Source organism: Leptonychotes weddellii, chromosome 7, assembly GCF_054177405.1.
Source record: "Leptonychotes weddellii isolate Sample4059 chromosome 7, ASM5417740v2, whole genome shotgun sequence".
NCBI classification, from domain to species: domain Eukaryota; kingdom Metazoa; phylum Chordata; class Mammalia; order Carnivora; family Phocidae; genus Leptonychotes; species Leptonychotes weddellii.
Window position 1 is genome coordinate 91833629 of NC_138375.1, and position 7114 is coordinate 91840742.

A 7114-nucleotide genomic window follows, 5' to 3' on the forward strand; every position below is an offset into this window, starting at 1 on the left:
GGCTCACAAGTAGGGTAAATCCTAGAACCTTCATGGTTTTTTTTTTTTTTTTAAAGACTTTATTTATTTGACAGAGAGACACAGCAAGAGAGGGAACACAAGCTGGGGGAGTGGGAGAGGGAGAAGCAGGCTTCCCGCGGAGCAGGGAGCCCCATGCGGGGCTTGATCCCAGGACCCTGGGATCATGACCTGAGCCGAAGGCCGACACTTAATGACTGAGCCACCCAGGTGCCCCGAACCTTCGTGGTTCTTGACAGCTATATGTTGGTCCAATATTCTGGAGGCTATTGCAGTGATCCAGGTGAGAGATAAATTCCTTAACTAGGGCTGTGAAAGTAAGTATGGAGAGGAGGCAATCGATTCCAGAAGTATGTAGAAAGTAAAACTGCTAGGACTTGTGATGGTTTGGATTGGAAGAGTTGGTGAAGGAGGATGGTCATGGATGATGTCAGCTTCTAGCTTGGGTGTTTGAGTCACCTGGACTGGAGCTTCTGACTAAGAGAGTGTTAGGGAAGGAATCTGGCTTCTACTCCCAAAGTAGAATGAAGAGTTCAGTTTTATACAGGTTGCCATTGAAGTGCTCATGGGACCTTTAAAAGGGGACGGCCAGAAGACACCTTAACGATGGGTGTCTGAAACTCAGGGGGAAATACCAGGACTGTACAAGATTCGGGAGGCCTCAGCCTGGCAGGGGTGTGGTAGCCAGGCTCCAAGATGGCTCCTAATTATCCCTGACTCCTAGTATTTTCTCTCGTGTAGTTCATCCTTCATTGTATCGGAACTGGTCTGTCTCATCGGTAGAAAACAGCAGAAGCGATGGGATGTGACTGCCAAGCTTAGGTCATAGAAAACACTGTGGTTTATGCCTTGGTCACTCTCTTGATCATTTGCAAGAGGGGAAATAGGCTGCCATGTAGTGAGGACCGCATAGAGAGACCCATGTGAATGACCCACTGTGGAAACAGATCCTCCAGCCCCAGTGGAAACTTGAGAAAACTGCAGCTGTCTGTCACCTTGATTGCAACCTCCATGAGAGATCTTGAGCCTGAACCATGCAGTTGAGCCAGTCTCAGATTCCTGATTCTTAGAAAGCAACTATGTGAGATGATAAATGTTTGCTGTTTGAAGCCGCTAAATATGGGGGCAATAGAGTGATAGAGGACTAATACAGGTGGTAACTGAAGTTGTGACCTCGTTCAGCCCCCTTCACTCACCTGACTCCAGTAGGACTTCATCTTAGTTGGTGTCTTATTTATATCTGCCACAACCCTGCTTCCAAAAAAAGGTCCCAGGGGCTGAGACTGGTTCAGGCTCTCATCATTTGTCATCACACCAAAGCCATGTTCTCCTCACTTGTCTCCCACCCTCTACCTGCCCTCGCTCTATCTTCCCCACTGCTGCCAGAATCCTCTTGTAACTCATTTGGCCTTGTTGCTCTTGTGCTTCAACCCCTCACTAGCTCTTCTTTGCCTTCAGGATACAATCCAAAATTTCTCCACAGCCCACAAGGGCTGTCGCTAGATCCTGGCCCACCTCTGTCCTCTGAGGGCCACTTCATACTCATCTACCAATCTCTTGTCCCTCCTACTGTTTAGCCTAATCTCCAGCCACAGGATTACTTACTTCACACACGCTGAGTTCCTTCAGGCTGGGGTGGGGGTGGGGGTGGGGGCTCTGCCTCCTACTCTCCTTTCAAAACTTGGAGACGTGGCCTTGAAAATGCACCTCTCAGATGTCTCACAACACAACAAAACAAAACTGTCTTTGTTTGCAGATAACATAACCATCTATGTGGAAAACCCCAAAGAACGGATAACAGCAAAAACAAACCAACCCTCCCCAAACAAACTTGCCACTGTAGCTGGGCGGCAGAGCTCAAGGTGACTATGTGAAGCCTATCTCTTGATTCTTCCTCGTTTGCTATCAGACAGTCTTAGTAACTCCTCCTCTGGCCCTTCAATATACTTGTACAGACTTGTGCTCTAACACTTTCCACACTGTGAGGGCATGACTCGCTGATGCTTGTTAGCGACCCCCCTGGTCTGCCAGGTCCTTGCATGCACGAGCGAGTGTGGCTCAGACCCCTCTCTGTCCAGATACTCAGCACCTTTCCCAGCGCGTACAACTCCTGAACTGTTGGTTCAGTGTTGTGTGCGCGTGAACAGAGAGTGGGTTACTCTTCCAAAAAGCCTCCTGGTGAAAATCTCATTTCACCTGCCATTTTCCAACAAAGCTGTTTTTGCTAAAGGAAAGGAGAAATGCGTATGATAGTCTCAAGAGGGTCACTTCTCTTTCGAGAAACATTATTTTACTTCACTCTTCGGAAACATCAAAATCTGTGCTAGAACCAACTGTGCTAGGACAGTGCTGTTCTATTTGATATGTCTAATAATCTTAGAGACGGCCAGCAAACAATTAGAATTCAGCCCCCAAATGTGTATATGACAAATAGATGACATCACATCACATCTGGATTCTAACATCGTCTCAGTCCTAACGTCAACAGAATGGTTTTTGATATGATTTCATGCTGTATGGAAAATTGTTGCCAAGTGCCATACCAGAGGAACTGCCAAATGGCCTCAGGAAGAGGAAATGTGCCAGAAATCATGAGTCCGGGTTGACATGGAAGGAGCCCCGAGAGGGGAGCCGGCCAGGTGCAGCAGCGGAGTCCGTGGGAACAGGTGGCACAAGGAGGGCGAGAGTGTAAGTGCGGTGTGCGCAGCTTCCTTACCTGACCCCGCGCGCTGCCTGGGGCTCTGAAGGGGCCAGCGTGTCTGTTACACTCACCGGGGACTCACCTTTGCAATCCAGGCCACGCTGGTGGAGAGGGACGAGAATGCCTGCATGGGGCTCATCCTTGTCAGCGTCAGCTACTTTACAACAACGTCCCCATTTCCTCTCCGTGGTAATTCAGGTCAAAAGTAGGACAAGTTTTGGGGTGCCTGGGTGGCTCAGTCAGTAAGGCATCTGACTCCTGATCTCAGCATCGCGAGTTCAAGCCCTGTGTTGGCCCCCATACCCTACATTAAAAAAAAAAAAAAGTAGGACAAGTTTGTCTCCTCCTCCTTCCTAAATTATTCACTTTTGTCCTTTTAACCTAGAATCGCTTTTTTTTTTACTACCTCCATGCAGTACTCATTAGGCATAGAGGAAAATGAGCTTATCACCAAATGAATGGATACTTTTTTAGAGCAATAGCCTGAAATACGTTTTTGTGAGACCTAATACACTGCCCCACATCATGTCTACTTGAGGTGAACTCCGTGTGGTGGGTAACGTTTCCTGTGGGGGTGTCTTATTCTCTCTAGGAACCACATTACCACTGGCACATAGCAACTGTTTATATGAAATTTTGGATTAAATAAATTTTATTCACTTTTACCTTATCTGCAACAAACTTAAAAATTAAGACTCATTTTTGGGGCACCTGGCTCGTTCAGTCAGTGGAGCATATGACTCTTGATCTCAGGGTCGTGAGTTCAAGCCCTACGTTGGTCCTAGAGCTTACTTTAAAAAAAAGGGGGGGACCCTCACTTTTCATTTGCCAATGACATCATATCTGAGATACGTCCCCACACCAGTAGTTTATGAACACCCAGAGAATGAAAATTAATTTTATTTCAAAACACAAAGACAATAAGCCTGCTGAGCAAAATATGATTACTCTCCCCACCCAAATATAAATGTTCATCTTAATCATCCCTATTGTCTAACAGCTATGGTTTTTCAATTCCCATTGGTTGAATGGTCTGTAGCACAATGCTTGCCTCTTGGTCTGTGTCCTTGAGAGTTAACTAAACCCTTTATTGGTAGGTTTAGACTCAGATCTTACTCTAGACCTTGGGAGAAGATTTGGCCCAATTTAAAAACTGATTGTAATGAAATAAATGAATTTTTGGACAGCTTATTCTCTCTTAAAACCCTAATCCACCACTTTAAAATTTAAAAGGACCTCACATCAAGAAGTCATGGGAGTTCCTTAGAGCCCCATTTAAACTCTCTGTTAGCATCAATTAGGAGGGGTTGTTAATGTGTCTCTACAACACTGATTTATTTAGAGAATATCATATGTTTGAGAGCTGCCTTGGCAAGGAACTCTTTGCTAAACATAGAGATACACGCTCCATGCCCACTGGGCTCACATAAAAGGGAAAAAATACGCAATAGGGGTTTACCTCAGTGGGGTGAGGCTTGATATTTTCCAGATGGTGACACCACAAGTGAGTTCAATAGAAATATCTTTAGAAAAAGATGCTTGAATATTAAATAAGCAATGAATATACATCAAGCACTGATCTGCTGCGTCTCTTGACATCTGGGCTGGGAGTGTCTCTTGTCCCCAGCTGCAGATGGGGTGGTCTCCTCTGGCAGTGGGAGGCCCCATTAGATTTCCCATTAGGAAGATTATTCTGGCAGGGTAAATTCTAGAACTGGAACATTGTCCACAAATAGATTCGCGACTTTTCTTGGGGTGAGGAAGGGGGAACGAGGAGAAAGCTGCAAGGGAGAGATTTTTCTTGGTAGCAGGAGTGAAATTGTACGCATCGAGTCTGAAACATCAGGCATTTCCTTCTGAATCTAGAGAAGGGGTCAGTAAACACAACAGTCCGAAAACATGAAATGGAGTTGGTCAAAATGGTGTTCATGAAATAGCTCAGAAACAAGCTGACCAAGACTCCAGAGTCATTAATAAAACAAGAGACCATCGCAAGGGAACATGAGTGCGCTCTTCGGGAGACAGGGACAGGCAAGATGGCTGCCTTACATCAGGCACCTTATAGGTCTATGTCCAGGGAAATAGAGGCCATGACCATAGTCTCACTGTATCACCTACTGTGCCAGTCCGTATGTGGGCGCGTGCACTGGCAGACAGAGTTCAGGAGGCCCCAGAAGAGGAGGGGGAGGGGGGGAGTCCTTGGCCTCAAGCACTGCTTGCCTGGTGCCTGCCCGATCTCCTTCTACCCTTATTAAGAAGGCCTGAGGCCAAGCTTTGCGCAGTGGCAGTATTGTAGCCAATGAGGTTTATCCGAGGCGCGATTATCGCTAAAAGAAGGCCTGAGGCCTCTCTTCCGGTTTTTGCCTAAGGTATATAGAACGTTCAAGATAAACGAGTACTGCCAAACTGTCGGGTTTTGACGTCGGGCACTGTCAGTGGACAGTTTTAGAGTTGTGCGCATGCGCAGTGCTCTCAACCACTCCAGCCCAGTTCCCCTCAAGAGCAGTGCCCGTGAAGTTTTAAGGCTCGCCCACATGAGACAGAGCCCGAAATCTTCCAGAGTCTTCATACCGTCATTGATGGATTGACCTTTAAGGACCTACTGAAATGTCTTTGAAACCCTGACCTCTAGCAGTATTTCCCAAACTCCCTTTAAGATGAAAATGACCTGGGCTGCTCCTTACACCACAAATTGCTAGGCTCCAACCCCAATCTGGTGAAACAGAATTTTCTGGAAATGAGACATGGTAATCAACATATTTAACAAATGCTCCAGGTGACATTTATCATCCAGGTTCTCAACCGTGAGGGGCTTTTGAAAAATGCCTAGGCCCGAATCCAGTGCCCACTGGTGCAGCAGTTCAGCTGTGGGACACACAGCTATCAGTGAGTTTTCCTTGGGGGGTTCTGGTCAGCAGTCAGGCGTTACTCTGGGGCGCAGCCTGCGCCTTAGCTGCGCTTGGAAGGTGCTGAGTCAAGTTGCCTGTGTTTGACTCTGGGCCGTGTGGTAGCTTGCTGCCTGTGCACCTCCAGGCTGAATTCATTTAATTTCCCCAAGCTTCTGTCTCCTCAGCTCTGCCACAGCAGCTACAAATATGACTTCTCTCCTGTGGTTATTCTGAGGATCAAAGAGATAATTTGTAAAATATCGGGCGCCTTGCAAGCACTCAGTAGATTTTTAGCTTTAATTATTAAGAACTGGGGACACAGGGGTGCCTGGGTGATGCAGCTGGCCAAGCGGCCGACTCTTGGTTTGGCTCAATTCGTGATTTCAGTGTCGTGAGATCGGGCCCCGCATCCAGTTCCATGCTCAGTGCGGAGTCTGCTTGAGTTTCTCTTGCCCTCTTCCTCTGTTGTTCCCCCTCCTCTAAAAATAAATAAGTACATCTTAAAAAAAAGAACTGGGGACACAAAGATGGATAAGATGTGACCCCTGTGCCCTCAGGGAGTTTGCCGTCTCTTGGGAGAGACAGACGTCTGCCACAGGAGCAATATGAACAAAGCCAGTTGAGCTCAGAAGGGATGGTGAGTTTCACTAGCTGAAGAAAGCGGTAATAGGAACATGCATGGGAGGTGACATTTGAAGAATGGGGACTATCTAGCTTGGCAATCCCAGTAGCGAGAGCAAACCATGAGCAGAGGGAGTGCATGGTGTCTCAGGAGATGATGTCTCGGGGTGGCCAGCCTTAGTGTTCAGGCGATGAGTCTAAAAGGCAGTTGGCATCAAATTATGAAGTCCCATAAAGGCTGTAATGAGAGTTTTGTTCTTTTGTCAATGGGACCACTCACCGGGGGATTTGGGTTTGATAAGTGATGTAACTGGATCTCTGTTTTAGAACCATAATCCTGACAGAAGCACGCAAGATGGGGATGCAGAATGGGGGGATATGGGAGGTGGGGTGAAGTCTGAAGGGAAAATTTCATTAATTCATTCAGCATATATCTTTGAGTGCCTACTGATGCCAAATACTAGATGCTGATATACAGCAGTGAACAGAACAGAGTCGGTTAGAAGGTGGCTGCAGTAGTCGAGATGGGTGATGGGGCGGCCTGACGGGGACAATATATTTTCCTCGGGAGGAAAAGTAATCCAGACAAGACTAATACATCAGAAGACGAGGGAAACTATATGGCATAGCATGGCACCAAGGGGATGCACCTGGGAGACCACAAATCAGCGTCTCCCATTCTAAGGCTCCCGCTGATAAGGAAGGTCTGTGAACTATTTTCAATTATTTAAAAAGCTGAATGTAAATACACACTAAGTCATTCGTATTAAGAAGGCAGGTGCTAACTATGCTGGCTGTATGTGGCTGTGTAACAAACTACCCCAAAACTGAAGCAGCCACCACTGACCTAAACAAACCACCGTGAGGCTGTATCTCACACCGTGTG

General features: G+C 46.9%; 1 pseudogene; it reads left to right on the plus strand.

Annotated features, from left to right (window-relative positions):
* Positions 1–4989: 4989 nt before the first annotated feature.
* LOC115942494 (U4 spliceosomal RNA) lies at positions 4990–5055 on the plus strand (annotated as a pseudogene).
* The last annotated feature ends 2059 nt before the right edge of the window (positions 5056–7114 follow it).